The 19,894-nt window shown below is 43.6% G+C and overlaps 1 protein-coding gene across 1 annotated transcript in view; it reads left to right on the forward strand.

Annotated features, from left to right (window-relative positions):
* The window catches only part of COLQ (collagen like tail subunit of asymmetric acetylcholinesterase), a 3,098,435-nt gene that overhangs the window by 541,836 nt on the left and 2,536,705 nt on the right, over window positions 1-19,894 (forward strand). The gene's annotated exons all lie outside the window — the stretch shown is intronic.

A 19,894-nucleotide genomic window follows, 5' to 3' on the forward strand; every position in this document is an offset into this window, starting at 1 on the left:
GTCCGAAAACCAACAACTCAGATGCCTGTAATACTGGAACCCAGCCCCCTCCCCCCTTGAAATAGAAAAAAAAGTCTCCTGTACTTTCCAATGACAAACAAAATTGCATACTTAAAATGAATAAAATCAACAACTTAAGCTTCTGAACTACAAGCCTTAAATCAGATGCATCCATTGCAAAACAGAAAACCTTTACCGTTCTCTAGACAAATTCAAGTATTCCTAAATGCAGGCATGCAACCATTCTTCTCATCTTCTATTTGTTGATGATTTAAAACTGTATAGTTCATCAGATGAGGAACTGAAAGCTCAGCTGAAGGTTGTCAAAACTTTTTCAGATAATATCAGAATGTCATTTGGCCTTGATAAATGTGCAAAAGCAACCTTTAAAGCAGGAAAACTGCAGCACCAGGAAAACATCAGTTTGGGACAAGAATGTGATATAAAAGAACTTGAGCAAGAGGGAGTGTATAAATACTTGGGAATTGATGAAGGATCAGCAATACAATTGGTGTCTGTAATGACTGAGTTTAAAGGAAAAGAATGGCTTACCAGTGACCCTATTTGTCCGTGAACTGAAGGGAGGTGGAGTGGGAAGCTCCTCTCCCCTATTTATGTGAGCATCATTTGCATTCAGTTACATTTTGGCATACCTCTCAAGTGTACCTCATTGCGAGGAACATACTTCATTTGGGGTCTTAAAAAGTTCATGTTCATCGAAATTCCTCAAAGTTCCACACTGAAAGAGTCTGTCACACATTCAGTGTTAGGAATTTTTTTAAGTGAAATCCAAGGTAAATTGAAATTAATCATATTAATTCATTAAAGGATCTTCTTTATAAGTAAAACCAGCATATTTTAACCATCCTATGACCTTCCTAGTTGAAGTTGTTAGTAAGCCATTAGTATGTGTTCCACATTATGAAGGTGAGTGTTCCTCATTTTGGCGATGGAAGGTTGAGAGCTATGTTTGGCAGTGACTTACAGGATCCCACCCAGCCACCCTTAATTTAAGCCATTAACCAGAGGCAGCTGGTGGTTGCCTTGTGCTTTCCCCCACTTCTATCCCCCTGGTTGTATTTCAGTGGCCTCTTCATCACAGAATTTGGTTTCAGGATTAAGCCTTGGCCAAGGCAAGTGGTGTTTGGAGTGGGAGGCAAGCCCTAAGGATCTTTATAATCAGGTCGGAGGCAGCTTGGCTGACCTTAATGTTGAGCTGGAAGGGTGTTGGTTATGCCAGCCAGCAAAAGCATAAAGTTACAAACTGTATTATAATGTGGTTATGAGGTTATTTTGTTGTGGCATCAGTAATATCTATTTATTCAAAAATAGTTGTAATGTCATATTGGTGTCTTCATTGGCTCAGCTTAGAGGACAATGTGGGATACATTTTGCATACTAACAGCTTAAGTAGACTACCCCATGTACATGGTTGAATATATTCTTACCCAAATGCACATGGGTCTATTTATGAACCATGCAAGGCTCTGGTATGTAGCTTGGATCACACATCAGTCCAGCCCAATTACAGACAACCTTTACTAAAAAAAAAATGATACATGTGCAATGACAGCAGGTCTGAGCTTTGAGGATGTGTTCTGAGTAATAAAGCACTAGCTTAATAATAAAACTACTTCTTACCTCTGCTCTCTTGCTCTAAATATTGTTTTATTCTAAGATGTATGATGCAGAATCTAACTATATATCCATATTAAAAAAAAAAAAATATATATATATATATATATATATATATATATATATATATATATATATATATATATAGTATGTAAGGGCCCATTTCCATAAAGTTATAGGTTATACATAAACATGCGTAGGTTACAGAGTCAAAGGGGCCAGGCAGTTCATGTTAGAAGTGGTAGTGTAGTAATTATAATATGACAAAGTTTGAATATGGATCATGCTAAGAGACAGTATTCCATAAAAAAAGCCATGCATTTGATTATAGATATATTTGCCTTGTATCTTAACCAAAGTAGGTAAAGTAGGCATGGGCTTGTAGTCGATATTTTAAGGTGAAAACTCTTGTCAATGGAAGTATGGTAACTGTTTTACTAGGCATCTGTAATTTGTCTGTGGACCAGCATGAAGGCTAAATATGTGCACTAATGCTATTGTTAAGAATGATGGTCTCATTTTGTTAAAAGTGGGTATGCAGCATCAGTAAGGCTTATAAGTTTGTTGGAAGGTTTTTCCCTGATGTGATCTCTTTGAAAATAAATGTGTGATTTTGTAGATTTTAATTTTTCAGTATGTAGGCACTCTCTACCTGTATGAATGCCAGCTTCACACATAAAAGATAGGAAGTAACAGTACTGTATCAACAGTGCTACACTCTTAGATGCAAACCAGAAGGAGTAAGAATAGCTGGGAGAAGGACACCTTTTTACTTTACAAAGTAATGGTGTTGATTTATTTTTGATGAGTAAAGACATTTTTGCTTGGTCCTAAGATAGTAGGTTTTAGCAGGTATTGCCATTTATGTCAATTTTATCTTTATTCTAGGGGAAAAATGGTAATATGGGTTTTGTCAAGTTTTTCTAGATTTTCAGGCCTTATACCCATCTTTTTGCTCTGAGGTCATATATGAGTTTTACCGTTATGTATCTACCATCAATATGCACTCAAATACTCTATCATCATCTAAAGTTTTGTTAGACCCGTAGGTACAATAAATTACCCGATCCGAATGGAAGATAAGTGGTGTTTCACCATTTAGGTGTCTTGACAAACTATATCCTCCATGAACTGAAATATAAAGAGGTCTATGCCATATTTCTTGACCCAAACTGAACTATGTTATCCTGGACCCATTTGTCATCTACAGTTTTGGATCTGAAAAATATCTGTCCATCATATAATTAAAACAATTATGACTAGGTGCATTTTAGAGCTGAATAACATAACATATCCAGGGAAACACAAGCTTGGAAAATATATTTCTTCTAAGATTTCTTTTAGCACTAATAGCCAATAGTTTGTCACTTACCTGGACCCATTTGTCATCTACAGTTTTGGATCTGAAAAATATCTGTCCATCATATAATTAAAACAATTATGACTAGGTGCATTTTAATCCATGGTGGTGGTGCTGCGGTAGCGTTGTCGCCTCATGGTAAGACGCTGTCCGGTTCGACTCTCAGCTAGAGCATCTTCTGTGTGGAGACATGCGTGAATGGGCATACCTTCGTTGAAGGTTGTGCGTCAGGGCTGGCAACTCGGCACGTAAAAATCAGCTGCCAATCATCATTAGCAGACCGGAGTTCCGCTGTGGCGTCCCCTAACCGGGAAAAGCCGAAAGACACAACATGACTAGGTGCATTTTAGAGCTGAATAATATAACATATCCAGGGAAACACAAGTTTGGAAAATATCTCTCTTCTAAGATTTCTTTTAACACTAATAGCCAATAGTTTGTCACTGTCTATTGTCAAAGGCCTGATGCTTTTTTAAGTCAAACAGCACAAAGGCACAAGCTCTCTTAAATATAGTGAATATGCATTCTGGGCTAATTGAGACACACCTGAAACATGTTTCAAGTCAACAGCATAAAAAACAATCACATTTTTGGAACATGTCTTTTTCTTGCAGTGTGTTTGATGGGTCCAATCCAATTTACTGAAAGGCTATATGCCAAAAACCATAATACTGAATGTACAATGCAGAACTATCAAAATACCAACATGTTAAAATGGTGAAATCAAAATATGTACTTTGTCACATGTGGAGTGAGCTGGACTTGTCTTCCTGCAGGATCTACGTTAGCAATTATTTCTGAGTTTCACTAAAAGAGAAATGTTGCTGTTTGTTGACTGTCTATGTTTTGACGCTGTGTAAGTATGTCCTACACATATGCTGTTAGTAGGCATTTTGAGTTGAACATTGTAATGTTTCAACATTTTGACATTTCAGGATTTACATTCAGCATTATGACTTTCAGTAAACCATTGCTTAATGAGTTGTCACACATTATGGTTTGATAGCAATACCAGCATTAATTTCCAGTCGATGAGAAGCAATCAGTCTATATTTCTATAACTTAGTCTGTACACAAGTTACTTTCCAAAATTTGCCCCAATGGTTATTTTTTAAAACCATGCCCAAGATTTCAAACTTAAAATTATATACATGGTTGACTGATAAGCCATGTTTACAAAATGCATTTCATGCATTTTTATTTTTAATGTCCTTAAGTACTCCGTATTTTTTCCTTCTTTCCTTCTTATCAACATAAAATGCAGTTGATTGACAAGCAGCTCTCTCTCTCTCTCTTTATATATTTTGAATGGCAATTGCCACAGTAATTGAAATAATATGCCTTCCTTTTTTTTGTATGAATAAATATAATTACAAGTACAACACCAGGAGCAATTTTATCTTCCTAATATGTTCATTTTTAAAGTAATTGAAACTTGTAATCCAAGATTCAAAATCAAGCCTCGCCACAAGTGGTTAGACTGCAACTAAAACTGACTTTTTATTACGATCTCAGAAAGTAGAAATCCAAAGTCTCATTTGCTGCAACGAGGAAGACCTTATTACAAACTAATTTGTATGTCTCTGTATCTCTCGGTGATTACCACAAGCACTAACAAAACCTTTTCTGGTGCCCTTGTGGTAATCACTGCTGGCAGCCGATACATCATTTTAGCAGAGGCACTACTTCATTCCATTTCCCCAACCACACATATATAGACACAAACGCACATACCCACACACACACACACACACACACACACACACACACACACACACACACACACACACACACACACACACACATACCTACTCTCTCACACAGCAACATACACATGCCTTCTCTTTCATACAGCAACTAACAACTAGTCAAAATTCCACACATTCCTACTCTCTCAAACAACACACAGACAAGTACTTTCTCATGCAGAAATGAATGGAACTGCTATATTTGAAGTAGGTAACTTCATTTTTCCTCATCAACCTGAGGGCATCAGATCCGACCTGGATCCGAGCCAGCAGCTTTCCAAGCTAGAGATCTGAGCTCCAAGCTCCTCCCCCTTACCCACAATACAATACCCTGCTACCTCCTTCCAATCCTCAGATCTTGTTTGCCGCGGCTTTGTCATGCACAAGTTTCTCGAGCTCCTAACGTTTAGACGATTGTAAGTAGATTTTTTTCTCAAAATCTTTCTTAGCTTTTGTGTGTGGATAGTATAATTCCTTAGTTTAAACCCCTGAGTTTTACTCTCATAGTTTAAATGTTTAAATCTTAGTGAACCTTTCCCCTTATAGTGTTTGTGTGGGTACGTGTGTGTTTTAGTTTAGAAATCTTGGCCGAAGCCCTAAAGGCCATCTTTTCAGTGCACTGAGTGTGGCCATAAGCTTTCCCCAGTGGATGGCCACACTCAGTGCGTCCTCTGCCTGGGGGTACCACATTTGTCATCGGGCTGCCAAATTTGCGCGGCCTTTAACCCCCGGGCCCTGAGGGATAGGAGGAATAAGCTGATTCTGGCGGGTCTCCTACTTACAGTGTCGGCTTCCTCCTTCTCTCCCTCGGTGGCTACAGCCACTGCTGCGGCTGGTCAGCTTGCTGTCCCCTCTCCCCTGGCTGGGACTCAACTTCCCATTGTTTCCCAGGGAGAGAGGGACTCAAAAAAAGACAAGAGAGAGAGAGAGAGAGAGAGAGAGAGAGAGAGAGAGAGAGAGAGAGAGAGAGAGAGAGAGAAAGAGAGGCATAGAAGCCACAAGTGACGGGCCCACTCGGCCCGGCCTGCTAAGCTGCTCTCCTCACCCCAGAAGGTCTCCAGGCCCTCCTCCACTCGGCTCCGTTCTCCACATTTTCCCCGGAACTAGAGGAGTAGGCCCGACCATCTTCAAGGTCATCGCGGCAGCCTTCCAGGCCAGCTTCGGTGGCCTCCTCTAGGTCAACCCGTAGCCTCTCCGGTGCTGATATGGACCGGATGATGCATCATTTCCTCCAAAAACAACTGCAGATGGGAGTGCTGCTGCCTATCCCCCCCCATCCGGGGGGGAGTTCAGCCACACTTTTTGCCCCAATAGCTCCTTCTCCGATCCACTATTGGGTTTCGGAGCCTTCGGATCCGAGGAGTCTTGGAGTCAGGGAGTCGGCGCCGATGGTTATTGCTACCTCGACACTGGCCTTGCCCTCAAGTTTGTAGGATCCCCTTTCGGATCCGAGCTCTCAAGGCCGAGAGCCATGCGTCGGATCCAAGGGGGCCAGTGTGTCTTCGGCTCCGTTTCGGTCGGAGCACACTTCCCTCTTGGGTCTGAGAGCTTCGGCTCTGACGCCGATCCCCACGCTGGATCCAAGAATGTTAACCATGGAGTCCAGAGAGATCGGTTCACCCTTGGCTTTCGACGTGGTGGAGAGGGTCCTCTTGAGAGGTTCGAGGCCCCCTGCTCTTTCTTTGGATCCCACCCCACTCCCTTGTAGATGGGCTTGTCTTCCATCATCCAGTCCCAGGGACAGCCTGCGTTGAAACCCCAGCCCGTTCCACTGGTGACACACAACCCTGTTGGTGAGCCCTCCTCGGACAGTCCCACCGAGGAGGCCCCTCACAAACATAAGTGTAAGAGGAGGCACTTGGACTCCCCTGAGTCCCTCACGGAGGACATCAATTTGGAGGAAGGGGAAGGTTCCCCCAGGTCACCCCCCGAGGATGTCTCCTTTGGAGACATTATGGAAATGCTTCACCTAAAGGGGGGGTGGTCAGCCCAAAAACCTTCCTCGGACGAGTCATTGTTCCTGGAGGCGTTCGATGCAGATCCGTCTACCTCTTCGGTGTCCCCTCCGGCCGAATCCCTGCTTGACCTCATCACTACCAGGGCATGGAAGGAACCGGATACTGTAGAGCCAATCCCCAGGAGTCCAGATAGGATTCTTAGTCCCCCTGTGGATAGGATGGCTTGGAGTAAGGGTTCCCCTGTAGATGCTATGGTGCTGTTGGCAGCCACCAAGAAGGTACTGGCCCAGGATAGTTCCTCGATCCATCCCCCTGATAAGGAGTCTCGGACGATGGATCATATCGGGAAGCGGATGTTTGCTTCAGCTACCTTTTCCATAAGGGCACTGAATTATTTGGCCCATGTAATTAGACTTTATCAGGATCTGGTGAAAGAATACACTGAGTCTCCCCCTGAGTCCATGTCGGCCGAGGACAAACGGACTTTCTCTGCTCGCATGGCCACTCTGAAATCTGTTTCAAACACGTTTGTGCGGCTACTTTCCCATGCCACGGCAGGGGGCCGCTAGAGCCAGCGGGTCTGGCATTGCCTTAAGGCGTCACGCCTGGCTCTGGCTTTGTGATTTTGCGGAACCTTTCAAGGTGTCCTTCGCGAACGCACCCTTCGACTCTACCCTGTTCAGGAAGACCATCAGAGCGAGAAAGACAGGAAGACGCTGTCTGCTGTCGGAGTCTGCTTCTCGGCTCCTCAAAGGTCCTTTTCCAGGAACCAGAGAGGACAAAAGAAGATGTGGTTCTGGAAGTCTCAGCAGTCCCGTTACGCTCCGGACCCTTCATCCTTCAGAGGCAAAGGGGGACAAGGTGGACGCTAGCCCAGAGGCAGAGGGGGGGCCTAAAAATTTTGGGTCGCGGGAACCTTTTTCTGACCGACCCACGCAGCAGCCCTGAGAGGTTGCCCGACTGCTCCTCTCTGGAGGCAGTCGGGGGGCATTTTTTGAAGCACTTGGCCCAATGGGAGTCCATCACAACAGACCACTGGATGCTTCGAATTATATCCAGAGATTACTCAATCCCTTTCATAAACCTGCCTCCTCAGTCGAGGCGCCTCCTCGATGTTCCACCCAGTCAGAGGGAGGCTGCAGCTTTAGAAGTAAAAAAGCTGCTAGAAAAAAGAGCCATCCAGCACGTCCTCCCAGGCCAGTCTGGATTAGGCAATTACTCTAGGTTCTTTTTGGTGCCAAAAAAGAAGGGGGACTTAAGGCCAATTCTCGACCTTTCAACAATGAACCTCTTCATTGCCAAGGAGAAATTCTGAATGGTCACGCTTCAATCCATCCTGCCCCTGCTGCAGGAGAAGGACTGGATGTGCTCCATAGACCTCAAGGATGCGTACTATCACATTCTCATGGACAGGCGATCCAGGAAGTTCCTCCGCTTTCGGCTAGGGGCCAGTCATTACCAGTTCAGGGTCTTACCCTTCGGTCTCACCACAGCCCCCAGGGTGTTCACCAAGGTCATGGCAGTTGTAGCGGCCCACCTGAGACTTCAGGGAATACAGGTTTTTCCTTACCTAGATGACTAGCTCCTTACCGCCCCCACCAGGCATCTACTTTCCTTAGCCAGGGATTGCTTTCTACTTCTAGCGTCCCGACTGGGGATCACCATAATCTTGAAGAAGTCATCCCTTCAACCAGTTCAAGCCTTGGAGTTCATAGGGGCCAAAATAGACACACTTCAGACCAAGGCCTTCTTGACATCAGACAGACTTCGCAGTTTGACCTTACACGTTTTAGCCCTACTTCGGTCACCGGCCCCATCAGTGAAGTCAGTCCTGAGAGCTTTAGGGTCCATGGCAGCAGCAATAAATCTCGCACCCTTAGCTCGCTTACACATGAGGATTCTCCAGTGGACTTTGCAGGTTCAGTGGTCTATCCTTCACCACCCGTTGGACTTACCAATTCCTCTCAGCAGAGTTTGCAGAAATTCCCTCATCTGGTGGCTCCAATCTCGAGAGCTTTGGAAGGTTATGGTTTGTTATGCCACAACCCCAAGCCACGGTGACCGCAGATGCTTCTTGCCTTGGGTGGGGGTGGGGCATTACATGGGCAGAACTGTCGAAGGTACGTGGACCCAGACAGAGACCGTTCTGCATATCAGTGTTCTGGAGATGAGGGCGGTGCATCTAGCATTGCAAGTCCTTCATGCCTTTCTCCCTCCAGGGTCTATTGCTATTCAGTCAGACAACATGTCAGTGGTCTGGTACATCAACAAACAGGGGGGGACCAGGTCTTACCCTCTTTGCCGAGAGGCCATGAGAGTTTGGGACTGGGCGATATCCACCATCCGTTTTCTGTTAGCAACGCACATTCCGGGTCAGTCCAACATCCTAGCGGACAAACTGAGTCGAACTATCCTTTCACCTTATGAGTGGTCTCTGAATCCCTTAGTAGCGAAACAGATCTTCCGCAAGTGGGGTCAGCCTTGCTGCGATCTCTTTGCGTTGCCTTCCAACGTGAAGTGCAGTGAGTTTTTTGCTCTAATTCCCCCTCCGGGGAAAGCCCCAGAGATGCTCTAGTTCATGCTTGGCCACCCGGTCTTCTTTATGCTTATCCTCCTCTTCCGTTGATAACAAAATTCTTACAGAAAGCTCGTCGGTTGGGGAACAAGATTATCCTCATAGCCCTATTCTGGCCTCGTCAAGCCCGGTTCCCGTGCCTACAGTCTCATCTTATAGCTCCACTCTGGATCTTGGACCCATCCCAGATCTGATATCTCATCCTTCAGGATTGATACCTCTGAATCTGGTCAATCTCAAGCTCTCAGCTTGGTTGATCCAGTTCCATTATTTGCTAGGACTCCCAGTATCTCGTCTGCAGTCAGATCTATCCTCGTAGCGGCGCATAAGCCTTCTACCAGGAAGATTTACAATAGTAAATGGAAGCGTTTTTCCATTTGGGCGTCTCATAGGAAATTGGACCCTTTCACTGCTCCCATCCCAGCAGTGCTTTATTTCCTATCTCATATTTTTCAGCAAGGAGCCAGTTCTTCTACTGTAAAGGTTCAAATGGCTGCCATCTCCCATTTTCACATTGGGGACAATCTCAATCCTCTTGCGTCCACCAAGATTTGCAAGACCTTTCTGAAAGGTACGTTCCTCTTGAGACCTCCTACTAAGAACCCCGTCCCTCCATGGGATCTAACTTTGGTCCTTCAGGCTCTGACTGGACCTCCTTTTGAACCTGCAGCTTCTGTTGATTTGAAATTCTTGTTCTGGAAAACTGTCTTTTGGTAGCGATTACCTCTGCTAGAAGGGTGTCGGAACTTCAGGCCCTCTGTATTAAAGCCCCATATCTAGTTTTCCATAAGGACAGGGTCTCTCTCAGGACTAACCCATCCTTTCTACCTAAAGTGGCCTCCGAGGCGAACATCAATCAGTCCATTAATCTCCCAGTTGTTTTTCCCTAATTATCAAAACAAAGGGGAGTACAAACTTCATTTGTTAGATGTTCATAGACAGTTACATTTTTATTTACACAGAACAGCTGCATTCCGCAAGTCTGATCAGCTCTTTGTTTCCTTTGCAAAAATCTTCTTCGGTAAGCATGTGTCGAAGGTAACTCTGGCCAGATGGATTTCGAATTGCATTCTGCTCACATACAAACTATCTGGCCTGCTGGAGCCTACAGGGGTTCATGCTCATAGGTTCATAGGTTCATAGGTTCATACTAGGCTATCTGCCCTAGGGCATTTATAAGCCTAGCCAGAGTATGTTTGGCTTTCGCCACCCATTTTAAATTAATTTTGCTATGCCCTTTTTCGAGGTTAGTATACTGTGCCTCTGTCTAACAGTGACATAGAAGTGATACCCGGGGTAAACCTACGATCTCCCATCCACTCATCAAGATTCCTCTTGAAGACAGTCAGTGAGGGACTCTGCCTAACCTGGACTGGGATTTTATTCCAGAGTGAAGGGAGTCTCTGGGTTATGAATCTGTCCCTCCAGCATGTTCTATTTATTTCAGTGCTGAGGTTCAAGTCTCTTGAGCGTGTAGCTCGATGGGATTTGGATTTTTTGAGGTGCAGCATGTCCCTTAATTCCGGGTTTGACATGGCTTTATATGTCAGGCACAGGTCGCCTCTGAGCAGGCGGTATGCCACCGAGTAGAGCTGGAGTTTCTTTAACCGGGCAGCATATAGCATCTGTTTGAGCCCTTTGATCCTCTTGGTGAGGTACTTTTGGGGTCTTTCCAGTTGCTGCAGGTGTTTGGTAAGGTACATCCCAAAGGGGGCATTGTACTCGATTATGGGCCTGATGAGGGATGAGTAAAGAGGCACGATGACCTCCCCTAATCTAGATGTGAAACCCTTCATGATTAGGTGGGCTATATAAAATGTTTTTCTAACCACTTTGGCCACGTGGTTGTCAAATGAGAGATTGCTATCAACTTGGGTCCCCAGGTCCCTAATTACTTCTTCTGTACTTAATGGATTACCACCTATGTGGTAATTTGTGGGCACTTTGTTTTTGCCAAAGGGGATGACTGTACACTTTTTGGCGTTAACTTGAGGCCATGGCTCTGGCACCAGTTGTCTGTTTCTATGAGGCCCTTTTGGAGGATGCTTGTGTCAGCTGGAGAGTCGATTATGGCGCCCAGTTTGCAGTCATCTGCGAACTTGGACAGCCACAGTACATCTGTGTTGGCCTGTACCTCCGAGAAATATATACCGAACAAGAGAGGTCCCAGGACTGAGCCTTGTGGGACGCCACTTGTAACTGGTTTGGAGTCTGACATGGCTCCAGCAATTCTAACCATGTGGGTTTTGTCCTTGAGCCAGTTTGCAACCCATCTAGTGACATAGGGGTTTATATTTAAGCTGGTGAGCTTATCTATAATGCCCGAGTGGGGTATTGTATCATTCTACCCGCTCTATGGCTACATCTGCTGCATTCTGGTCGAGAGTTCCCTTGGATGACATTTGCTCTGCGGCTACTTGGGTGTCCTCTCATACCTTTATCTCTCACTATATATTGGATTTAGTGTCTAGAGTTAGGGCGGCCTTTGGCACTGCAGTACTCCGGAATATCCTTCCTTGAGGACCTCCCAAGTTTTTGGTAGCTGGGGACTCTGTCCCACAGTTTGATGATCAAATGAAGTTACCTACTTCAGATAAAGACGTTATGTACTCACCATAACGTTCCATCTGAGTAGGTAACTTAATTTGTCAGCAACTGACCCTCCCTCCTTCCCCCTAACCTGGTTCTTTGATTACCTGAACCCTAGGATGGTTTCTCAGGTCATTTGTTAATCCTTAGGTTAGGATTCTTCAGGTTGTTGTTTTGTTGTTGTGAGGTTATATAGATGGGCAAACGTGATCTGAGGATTGGAAGGAGGTAGCAGGGTATTATGGGTAAGGGGAAAAAGCTTGGAGCTCGGATCTCTAGCTTGGAAAGCTGCCGGCTCGGATCTGGGTCAGATCCGATACCCACAGGTTGCTGACAAATGAAGTTACCTACTCAGATAGAACGTTATGGTGAGTACATAACTTCTTTTTTTAAATTATACACATGCACATCTGCCTTCTCTCTGTTAGCAGCACACATATACACACGCACGCACTTTATCTCTCATACAAACAGAACGGGTAATTGAAATTCTATACAGACACACACACCCACGCACACACACACACACACACACACACACACACACACACACACACTTTCTTTCGCATACAGAAACAAACGGTTTGAATTACGCACGCATACACTTACTCACCTTCTTTCTAAATCAAACTGCCACATGGACTTAGCCCCCCACTTCACGGAACTGCTAGCTTAAAATTTGCGTGAGACTGCAAATTGGATTTACTTCCAAGCTGGCATAAGCATGCATGATTCTCGTTAAAAGAGAAGACGCTAATATTGCAATCAACCTGCTGCAGCTGTAAAAGTAGGAGGGCGCTCACCCCCCCATGGTTCTGACGCCCTTGTATTTCTTTTTTTAATTTTAATTAGTTTAGTTAGTGCATTCTTTCTTCCCGCCACCTGATGTAGGCACTGGGAAGAAAGAATGCACTAATTAAAATAAAAAAATAAATAAGTCAAAATTGCGCCCTTTACAAGGCCGGCCTGTACGGCACCCTAGGTGGTTGCCTAGTTCGCCTATGCCTAAGGCCGACCATGGGGGACAGGGCCTGATTTTTATTTATTTATTTGATTTTTTTTTTTGTTATTTATCCTTTGTTGACTGGGTTAGCCCCATTAGGCTAGTAGCTTCTTTTCAGGGGAGACTTGAGGGGTATTTATACTATTAAGGGAAATTTGACCAGGCATCAAGGAACTTACCCCACTCTTTTGGTAAGTGCTATGGGATCTTTTACATCCTCCTGAGCTATTACCTACTCAAACAGATGGAGCTTTGGTTTAACATCTCATCCGAAGGATGACACACTCAGGAGTGCAGTACCCCCAGCAGTGTCAGTAAATGCATTCAGAAAAGACTGATAAGCATTTTACTTTATTCAGGAAAGAAAAAGAAGGCCTGCTGAATAGTAAGCAGCTTGTATCTAAATTGTTGGCATACTATATTACCGTTTGTTGTAACATGTACAAGAAACAGTTAAGAGCTCATTTTGTATTGGCAACACATATCTAAGTGTATAGATGCATAGGCTTTAAGTAAGTACTAGGCTAACTGCCCTTGTTGGCCATTTTAAGCTAAGCCAATTTTCTTTGGTGAGGCTCAAACCCTGTACCTCTTGCCTTTGAGGTAAGCACCTTAACTATTATGCCAACCCCACCTTTATAAATTATTCATACTAGGCTATAAGTCTGCAAACTATTATAGGCCTAGCCAGTAACCAGAGGTCAGAGTCAAAGCCCATACCTTGTATCTGAGAGGTTGACATTAACTATTTTGCCATCGTTCTGCAAAAGATATTTTGAGAAACAGCCACATGTTCTAAAGACTGTTGAATTCAGAATACTGATAAGCATTTTATTTAATTCAGGAAGAGAAAAGATAGCCAACTGGTCAGTAAGCAATCTGTATCTAAACGGTTAGCTGACTGTATTGTCTTTAGGCTGTAGCATAATAAGAGCTCATTCTACTAGGGCAAAAGATATCTGAGTTTATATCTGAAAAGCTTCTGCGCAAGATGTATTAGAAACAGATGGATAGCCTGCTGTTCACAAAACAGTACAAGTTTGACACACATGGGTAGGATAAGAACTGGTAGTCTTCCAAGATGATGTAGGGTGTTCTGCAGTTGTCTACCTCCCAGGAGTATGAGAGTAATGTGTGGAGCTCTAACTAGATAGTATGATTTCTTATTAAACTGACCATCCCTAAAAACATATTGTAGTCCAATGCAAGTCTCCTTAGTATAACAACCATAAGAGTACAGAGGCCACTTAAAAGAATAGAACAACCCTTTCTCCAATCCACTAGGGAGGGTGTATATAGTTTTATTATAACATATTACTAGGTTTCTGTGGTACTTTGTTCTGTTTTGTCATTCTAACGATAGTGATTTACTGCATTCATAATTTCCTGTGAGGGCCAGAAGTGGCTAGGAGAACAGAAGAAAATGTCCAGCAACATTAGCGCTATGTGAGGGGTGACCCATTGAAAAGAGGACTGGATTTAGGATCAACTGAACAGCAATTTAAGTGTGAAGAGGAGGAATATGTACAAATTCCAAGACTGCAGTGTTTTGCTGTATTTCCCTTGCTTTGAGGTACAGCAATCTCACAGTTAGTACCTGTAAATAGCAGAGCTCAGAGTTAGTATCTGAGTAGCAGGAGTGTAGGGTATAACTCTCCCACAATAGGGTGCATGGGAGCTTGCCCTCATGCAATAGCACTTTACACGTGACAGTAAGTTTTGCAAGTATTATGTTTTGTCAGACTGACATTTAAATTTCCAAAGTTCTAAAACCTTGTATGTTGCATATCACACAAGAATTCATGGATCACTGGTTTGAGACCATATTTTATGCGTATATGGACAAAAGTACCGCTGATGAAAATTCGTGATGAGATAGAAGACAGATACAGTGTTAAGATTTACTGTTACAGTGCCTGCTCATTAAAGATCTACTGTTATGGATTTTATATGTTACATACACTTTTTACTGTATTTATTCACAAAAATGCAGTGTATGTATGACAAAGTCACATTACAGTGATTGGAGCATGGCTGTAGAATTTAACAAGTTAATTGAGCAGCAGGAGAGTAGCCAAAATTGTTCACTCCCGCCTCGCAACTTCATAGTGCTGCACCTGCTTAGGGTTGCCACCTTTTCAAATGCCCAAAGTGGGACATTTTTGGTACAAACGTCAGATTTTGCAGGGTGAAATATACCCATTGCCAGTACAAAGGACATACCTTCACTTTTATGCCTAAATAAAAGCTTATTCTTGTAGCATTTTAGTTGCTTATTCTGTTTCTTATAACATTAGGTGTTTCGGATACAGAATAACTGTTTTATGCAACTATTACATAAAATATAGGAAATAATTTTGCCCTAAAATCTCAGGACATTTGCCATTTTTACAATTTTTTTGCAGGACACAACTGCCCAAAGAGGGACTGTCCCTCACAAAGTGGGACAGGTGGTAACCCAACACCTGCTATGCTTCACATTTGAATATGTGAGTATTTAAAGTGCTACCATTTCACACTTACAGTTGTATAAATAATTTCCATTTGCTGATCCCTGCCTCAAAAGGTTTTTTTTTTTTTTTTTTGTAGTCCTGAGGGGTGATGAGTCTTAATTTACTGGAACCAAGCTGTTTTATTCCAGCTGGTAGAATTCAGAATGAGTCATTGTCCATGCTGGTGTGAATGACCTGAGCCGTACCTCCCTGGACTACATGAAAAGAGACATGGAAAAGCTCTGTGATCATGTAGCCCAGGCCGGTATGACCCTGACCCTGAGTAGCATCCTGCCCTCACCAAGAATGGTACCACAGTATAAAGAAAAAATTCTCGATTTCAACAATTGGCTAAGTTTCTGGTGTCATTCAAAGGGGATCCAGTGTCTGTCTGCCTGGGATGACATGCTCGACAAGCCACGCTGCTTCGCTAGAGACGGCTTACAACTGTCACCCTTAGGCTTTCGAATACTGGCCAAGGCCCTTGCCTCCCCCATAGTGCCTTTTTTAGGTAAGGCTCAAAAGACAAACCCACCGCCATAAATAGTACACGTAACAAAAAACTGAGGGTAATGCTACTCAATGCCAGAAGTCTAAACCTCAAAATGCACGCACTTGAGGCACTCCTCAGTATGGAAAAAATAGATATATTTGCAGTAACAGAAACCTGGTTTAATGCTCCAGAGAGCACCCCAGCACTACCAGGCTACAACTCATACCATACATTTTGGCCACAGAACCCAAACCGAAATACAAAAGGTGGAGGCGTATCCATATTCATCAAGGATACCCACACCTCCAGGTTAGTGGCACAGCACGATGCTTCAGAGATCATCCACGTGCAACTAACAATGGGCAAAACTGCAATTCAAATTGTAGCTTGCTACAGATCATCCACCATGTTCCAGGACTCCGATTCTGCGTTTCTGGAAACATTGGGAAACATAAAGGTCCTACCAAACACCCTAATATTGGGTGATTTCAATTACCCAAACATTAACTGGGAGAACTACTCAAGTACTTACTCCCTTGCCCAACATTTCCAAGAATTTATAAACTCAAACGCCCTAGTTCAACTGATCAACACTCCCACCCGAGGTGACAACATATTGGACCTGGTCATCACCAACATGGGCGACCGGTGTGCCACACCAGAGGTCAACCCCTTGCTGGTTAGATCTGATCATAAACAAATCACTTTGGATATCCACATTCTGCCCCCACCCCCGGACAAGAAAACCTCTGTGAAAAACCTTTCAAAAGCAAACTTCACGTTACTTAAGACAGAGGTGGAAAGTTTCAAAGCCCCCTTGCTGAAGGATAACTCTGTCCAAGCTGCAAAATTCTTTACTAATGCTTTCTACGGGCACCTACAAGAATGCATGGATCGTGCCATCCCAAGCAAAACCAAGACTCACTCCTCCAAGAAAAGGAAACCAGTCTGGTGGACTCCTGCCATAAACAATCTATACAATAGAAGGAGGAAACTAGTACAGAAAAGAGTAAAATCTCAAGAAGGGAAGACATCCCTGATCAGTATCAGCAAGAAACTACGATCCCTCATAAAATTACCAAGGCGAGCTTTGAAAGAAAAATTGCCAAGGACTCCAAAGATAACCACAAGGCATTCTGTAGCTTTGTCAAGAATCTAAGTGGCAATGCTCAGATCTGCTCGGAGTTAGTGCAGAATGGCACAAAATACACTGAACCGACCGATATCGCCAACATCCTGGCAGACAGGTTCACCGTAAACTTCACCCCCAAAAAGGCCCATAACCATAACAGAAGAATGTAGAGTCCCTGAAATCACAGACACTCAGGTTAAAACAGCCCTCTCCAAAGCCAAAAACACAGCCTCAATGGGACCGGATGGTGTCCCAGGCTGTGTCCTACATGAGCTCAAAGACAAACTAACCCCTCACCTAAACACACTGTTCAAACTCAGCCTCTCCACAGGCTACGTACCCATAGAGTGGCGCACAGCAACAGTTATTCTGCTCCACAAAGGTGGAGCCACAACAGAACCCGGGAATTATCACCCTATAAGCCTGACTAGCTTGGTCTGCAAAGCTATGGAGCGCATCATCATGGAACTCATTAACAGAGACATTGGAAACCTCCAAACTCTGGCCCCTACCCAGTTCAGCTTTAAGGGCAGATCATGTCTCCTAAACCTGGTGGACTTCTTTGAGACAGTTACCAAGGCTATGGATGAGGGAAAGGTGGTACACACAGCCTACCTAGACCTTGATAAGGTCTTCGACACCATTCCCCATTCTGGTATTATAGACAAGCTCACCAGCCTGAACATAAACCCCTACATCACAAGATGGGTTGCCAACTGGCTCATGGACAGAACCCACATGGTGAGAGTTGCGGGAGCTAGGTCAGACTCTAAACCAGTTACAAGTGGCATTCCCCAGGGCTCAGTCCTAGGATGTTTGGCATATACTTCTCAGAGGTACAGGCAAGCACAGGAGGACTATGGCTGACCAAGTTTGCAGACGACTGCAAACTAGGGGCTATAATTAACTCTCTGGCTGACATAGACTTCCTCCAAAAGGAGCACCACTTTCTTCAGTGTGGTGACCATGGAATTAGAAAATAACAGTTGGGTAGGGTAAAAGCTTCATGTCTGGAGACTTGAAAGATGCACAGGTCACAATAGCTCACATTATTTGACATGACAGAGCAAATAATACAGCCACAGTAGTATTTAACATTTGTCCAGGGAGCACACAGCGGGGGTCACTGCATAGTTGAGCATGACTTTTCTGAGACATACAAACAGTACACGTGGTCAGGGCAGGCTTAGTTTACTTTATTAATTAAGCAACTCAGTAAATGAAAATACATCCTTAACAAATAGCTATCCTGTTTACAACTGATGGCAACGTTCTGAAAAATACAATTTACTCGAACAGTACTTTGGAATTTTCATAGATAACAGTAGAATGTCTGAAAGGCTAATGGGTGGCAGCTGTATGATTCAGTTCATGCATAATTCTTTAATTTAATTCTACTTCATGCACTTTTCTTCCTGATTCATTCTAAAGATGTGGTCATTCTGGAAGAGGTGGGAGGGTAGGGGTGGAAAGCAGTGGTAACTATCTTTTTATCCAGTTTAGGAGGCAAACTGGAGTTTACATTTGTGATCTAGTATTGCCCTGTGATGAGGCTAATGCTGTAATCATATAGCAGATAGTCTTTGAATTTAACATTTCAGGGGGCAGGAGCAAGTTGACACTATTCAGTGAAGCATGTGATATCAAACAGCCCTACCTAGTTAGGACATTACAAAAGATACAGCATATGTGAATGATACTGCTGGGTTGTTTCATTCTGCGTTTTTCCTTCCCCTTCCCAGCTCAATGATAGCTAGGATGGTCCCAGCCCGGGGGTGGGTTCTACTGAGGACATTCACTTTAGGATCAATTGGAGCACCATCAAGCAGCTGATGATCAGCTGGGAAGGTAAGCAAAATGGGAGAAGCAGTGGTCATGTAAGACTTGCATTCTCCACAACTCAAAAGTTGCCAGTACTTTTTTTGTTTGGGAAAATGTACTTGACCTTCTGAGAGTCCTACTTGGGGGAAAAAGCTGATCATCCATTCTGTTATTATGAAATTTCTAGTTGCAGATTGTCTACCAGGTGAATTCCTAAGCCGTTTCTTCAATCTTGAGCTACAAGTTGGTACCTTATGTTTTAGGGATAGTGAAGGCATAGTCAATATGGCACACAAGGAGGTCATTTTCAATTTTATCTCAGCTCTTTCTGTTAAGAGAAACAGAGGTTCATTTTCCACTATTAATCTACATTGACATACATCCACATTAACATTATTAAAATTAAGACAAATGACATATATTGCTTTTACACCGTGGTACTGTCTTTGGGATTTATATGGTGGGATTGTACTCTGGGCTAGTAGGATATCATTGAAGTGTAATAGCAGTATAATTAAGTAAATAGTAGTAGCAGTGATATGCTGCGGTGGTGGTGCTGCGGTAGCGTTGTCTCCTCACAGTAAGACGACGTCCTGTTCGATTCTCAGCTAGAGCGTCTTCTGTGTGGAGACATGCGTGAATGGGCGTGCCTTCGTTGAAAGTTGTGTGTCAGGGCCGGCAACTTGGCACGTAAAAATCTGCTACCAATCATTAGCGGACCGGAGTTCCGCTGTGGCTGCCCCTAGGAAAAGCCGAAAGACACAACAAGCAGTAGCAGTGATATATTTAACTACAGAATATTTTTATACAGCGCAAGATTCAGATTTGTGTGTGTGTGTGTGTGTATTACTAGCTGCCTGGCAGGTAGTACTGACAGGGAATGTAGTACTTCTGGGCAAATAGGATCCAGAAAATGCTGTAGGACTTTCTTTAAAAATGTTCAAAATTGTTAGGGTTTGGATGGGTATAAGTAGCTGGCCCTTTAAGCCTTCACCTGTTTGGCAGGTAATTAGATATAGAGCAGGAGGAGCTACGTATATAACCAGTGGCTCACAGTGAAATAGCAGAAGTTGTTTAGTCAAAGAGGC

The sequence above is a fragment of the Protopterus annectens genome, chromosome 3.part1 (genome assembly GCF_019279795.1).
Source record: "Protopterus annectens isolate FY-2018-M chromosome 3.part1, PAN1.0, whole genome shotgun sequence".
NCBI lineage: Eukaryota > Metazoa > Chordata > Ceratodontiformes > Protopteridae > Protopterus > Protopterus annectens.